Raw genomic sequence first — 4,681 nt, 5'->3', positions numbered from 1 at the left:
CTGGGCTGTTTTCTGCCAAAAAGCAATAGTTACAAAAATATTGTGCTTATCATCATCCCAGTCAAAATTTCCCTTTTAGTTCCTAAGGCTGAAAAGACCTTGATGCTGAAATGACCTTGATGCTAACTCAGAGCTGCCAGGTGCCACGTACCGTTCAGACTCTGGGAACAGACTACAGCTGCTGCACTCTGCTTCGGCTTGTCTTCTCTTTGGATGATGCCGTCTTTGGACTTTTCCATGATTCTCCCCAGTGTAATGCCATATTTCATTCAAATAAAACCTGACTGGAGTGCAAGGAATCACTTCTGTTTCTCTATCTTAGGGAAGAGAGGCTGCGGTGTCTGTGCATCACCTAATGGAAAAGACCCGAGAAATAAAGCTCAGACCCTCCAGAAATCTTTCAAAGAGAAGATACAACTCCCCCTTATCTCTTTTAAAATTAACACATCACACTTTGTACGTGCTCAGCAGCAAAAACCATCGTTTCCCGATAACTCAGAGGTACAGTATCGCAGTGCTGTTGCTGGCCAGGTAGAGACGGTGAGAGCGGGACAAGCCGCGAGGGATCGCTGCCTCTTGGGATGCTTCCCCCCGGCTGCCAACAATCAGCACCTCGGGGACATCCCAAACCAGAGGTCTGGAGGGAAATTACTGGGTTTAACAGCCGCCAGAGCATGTCACCCACAAATTTGTCTCATCCTTCCTCCAACACAGTTACACTCTCAGCTCTGCAATGCCCTCCAGCAAGGGTTGCCACTGTTTAATCAGGAACTGTGCAACAGTTTGCTTTAAGCCTCATACCTCGTCCTTTCATTTACAGGATCCTTTGCTCTCATAATAATAAATGCAGCTTGCAGCGCTGAGCAGGATGGATTCTGACGCTCCAGTCTGCAAAACCAACAGGGTCTTACAGAGGTAGGATAACACAAAGTCTGGTAAAAACCCCAAGAGGGATGTTCAGAAGTGCAGTTCCCACTGCAAGCCAGCAGTAGCCACCACTCTTGAAAAATACTATCTTTATTCCTCATCTATTATATGTTTCCTATGAACGAATTTCTGCCTCAAATTAGAGTTATAATGAAACTCTAATAAAAATCTTCTTTAGGAAAAAAAAAAAATCCAGTTCTGTACTTCCTTCCCAGAGATTTGCTACTTGTTCTGCAACAGGAGTGGTGAAGCATGGGAGTATTTTTAACAGTGATATTAGGAAATGATCATTCAGGTACCAGAAATCTGTATTAAATAAATTGTTTATCCCTTTGTTAACCTAATCTTGTAAATACATGCGCACTTAACTATATTAAAAATGTAAATGTTCCCACAACAGGGCTTTACATGATGAATATACAGCAACTCCCTTTCTTTCCTAGTCAGCTCTGTGAATATTGGAAAAACGAGGATAGTTTCATTCGATGGGCATTAATAAGGTTTATGTCTGCACAGATTTAGCCCAAAGATTGTCATGATCATCTCAGGTCCCACGTGGCTTACAGGACTGAACTTGAAGAAACGTCTTTCAACAGCCGCTGGTGACGGAGCGATTCCAGCTCTGGGACTGCCTCCAGCCAACTGAATTCCCTTCTGTGGCACTAAATTTGCATTCATTAAAACCAGAGTTTTAATGATTTATGAAGATTTATAAAAAAACAGCAGCCCTGAGCTCCTGACACTCCCAAAGCTTCTGACAGAGGTACAACACATCATAAATCCATGCCGGTGTGAAATACTGAATGAAAATCACTGCAGGTATATCTGTAAGTGTTAACATGACCCACAAAAATCAGGGTTTCAGTCAAACGAAAATGATCAGAGCCTCCAAAACCCGAGGAGATAGTAACCCATAGGATAACAATCATATAATTATTATGTTAGTAATAATGCTACTAATACGATTAACACTCTCCTTGTCATTGTTTATTACCATCACTGCCCTGATAATTCTCAGCTCTAATGACGAATGGGGGGGCAGAGATGGCCCCGTCCTTTCAGAAACAACCTTTGTGCCCACCACCAAGCCCCAGTCAAGCATAAACCTTCTCCCCTTCAAATGTAAAAGACAAGCCACCAGCACCATCAGCCGCTAGCAGAGCTCTGTAGCCAGTCTGGCTGAGCTTGACAGGCGAGGGAGCAAAAGGAGATGGTCCTGAGATGAGAGACTAGCAGAGGTGAGGAAGATTTAGGGCAGGTGCTGTCAAGCAAAGCTGACGCGTGTCCCCGACAGTGCAGGGACAGGTCTGCGCCTCCCTGTCACCCTTCCCCACCTCCCTTGGTGGAGGTGTCTGTGGCTCACATCAGGACAAGGACTACACTCTGGTGAGTACTTTCCAAATTCTTCTGCAATTCATCTTTGCTCTTGCTCCCGTCACATCCTTCCCCTTCACAGGTTTGCAGGGCCAGGAGAGAAACCGAGCAAGGCACGACCTGAGTTGATGCCAAGCCCTCAGAACCCTCGCGCTCAGGTCCCCGCCACCCTGCCCCTGCTCCTCTTTGTGCTTATTTGGCTCTGCCCAAACCTTGCCCATTCTTTCCATCTCCTGCCTGCCCCAGATTTTGTTGCATCACACACACTTCATGCCTTTCTATAGCTTGGGTAAATTAATTCCAGCTTCTCCTATCCCTGAAACCAGCTACAAAAATCCTTTTGGATGAGCCCAGTCCTGGGAAGACACCAGGCTCTGGAGGAGCCTTCTGCTACTCACTCAGCAAGGTGTGCACTGGCTCACCCTGAGCCCCGCAGGCTTTAAATGGAATTTAAAACAAACTTGTACCTGGGACAGACTCCTTTTCATTTACAAGTGAATCAGCAGAAATAGCAAGACTGATTTGCCACACCAGTGCCCAGGATTTTTTAAAGATTTTTGTAGGAGACAGATTTCTTCCAGACCTCTGTCCTTCCTTGCCACGCCTTCTCCCTGGGACACGTCATCATAGTTACTACTAGCTCATGTAACTCCATAGGACACGCTCCATATCTTTACATCTCCCTCACCCAAGAGGTAACATATTTTGAGATGTTGTATGAAAAAAATCAACAAAAATTAAGTAAAATAATTACTCTGCACCTCTGAGGACAAGCTCACCAAAGGCAGGATGGACCAAAGCGTATGTGGAGAAGTGAGCAGAGCTGAGGAGCAGGGATGAATCACCCTGGAACTGGAGACAGGGTGAATGCAGAGGTTGAACAGGAAACGTGGGGGGGTTCCCCAGGTTGGATGCTTTTGACGCACTGCTTCACCTTTGACATCTGTTGTCCCTTCCACCCTGTTTATTTAAAATATAAATGGTTTGAAACAGGCCCTTACTCATCAGTGATTGTACAGCACCAGCCAAAACTAACACCAGTGCACAGGAAACGATTCATATATAATAAAGCAACATGAGTGTGTGTCCATGGAGCAAAAGCTTCCTGGCTTTCCTGACCACAGCATGTCACAAACAGCAGGCTCTCCCACATTTAATTTTCCTTTAAAAGTTTATTCAACAGCTCCCAGTCTAGCCCAGTTAGTGAAAGCAAAAACCACAAGAAGCTCATCCACCTCTCACTCCATGGGGCTCAGCAAGGATGGGACAAAGAAGCAACACATTTCTGCTCCATCCTGGAGCCACTGCTTCAGAGGATGAGGAGGGTGAGGAGGAGGAAGTGATGCAAACGGCGCATTGCTGCAGCCTGGGATGAGCCTTGGCAAGCTGCAGGCTCTGCTTCTGCCTTGGCTCCTGCCCCGGCTCTCGGTGACCTGCAGGTCCCTGAGCTGCAGCAGCGGCCGTGGAAAGGTCCAGCACAGCCGCCTCCACACGGGTACCGCAGGGTTCAGCGTGGCAGCTGGACATCAAGACCTCTTTGCCCTCCACACTGCCTTTTGCAGCATTAGCTGGGCTTTTCCATTACCCAGGTTATCCCTTGCACGCTGGATAATGGAGGACTGATTGCACTTTCAAGTGCCTGAATTATTTATCTCTGAACTTGCAGAAACAGGCCAAATTCCCAAGTGATGTGAAACAGCTCTTGTAAGAAATGCAAAGGGGGCTGCAAGAGCAGCACTGGTAAGCATGCAAGAGCTGCATGGTTAGACCCTCACACACGCACATGTCACATCTGCCCAGGAGATTTCTGTCCTGCAGGGTGCGGAGGGCTCAGGTGCAGGTGCTTGAGCCGGGGACTCATCTGTGTAACCGCACAAAGGGCCCCCTCTGTGCCTATAAACCAACCACCACGACAGCAGGTCCCCAAGCAGCGGGGCAAAAAGGCCCAGACAAATGAATTCATGCAAATCACAGGGGTTCGGTGCCTTCCCACAGCTTTTTCTGCCCAGCTCCTTCAGCTCCAGAGACGAGCTGCGTGGCCTCTGCAATCATTAACCCGGCCGTGCCCAGCCCGATAGTGCCCGGCGCTATATTGCACCCATAAAGATAACGCTGCGATAGCTGTGTTTCTGCCCCGGAGAAAATAATACCCATGGAGCTGCTCTTGTACTTTTTCTGCCTTTTACGCCGGGTCAGCTCGTTGCAACAGCTGGAAGGAAAGATTAAATTCCGGCCGTTGCCGTCTCTGCCACCACAGTCACGGATGCGGTTCCTTCCAGCACCGTTTCCCCTCCATCAGGTGCATGGATGGATCCCAAAATTTCCCCCTGAGCAGCCCGGGGGTGCGGGGTGGTTGGGGGTACCCCGAGCAGGGGGTAGG

At 48.0% G+C, this 4,681-nt stretch overlaps 1 protein-coding gene across 2 annotated transcripts in view; it reads left to right on the top strand.

Moving 5' to 3' along the window:
- Positions 1-1,941: 1,941 nt before the first annotated feature.
- The window catches only part of SLCO4A1 (solute carrier organic anion transporter family member 4A1), a 30,083-nt gene continuing 27,343 nt past the window's right edge, over positions 1,942-4,681 (top strand). For both annotated transcript variants that reach the window (XM_026861942.1, XM_026861944.1), the window contains exon 1: positions 1,942-2,313. The gene's annotated coding sequence lies outside the window, so the exon portion shown is untranslated. The remainder of the gene's footprint in view (positions 2,314-4,681) is intronic.

Source organism: Athene cunicularia (genome assembly GCF_003259725.1).
Source record: "Athene cunicularia isolate RWA chromosome 20 unlocalized genomic scaffold, athCun1 chr20_part1, whole genome shotgun sequence".
Taxonomy (NCBI): Eukaryota; Metazoa; Chordata; class Aves; order Strigiformes; family Strigidae; genus Athene; species Athene cunicularia.
The sequence above is the reverse complement of the archived record's forward strand: the minus strand, read 5'-3'. Positions and strand labels throughout refer to the sequence as shown.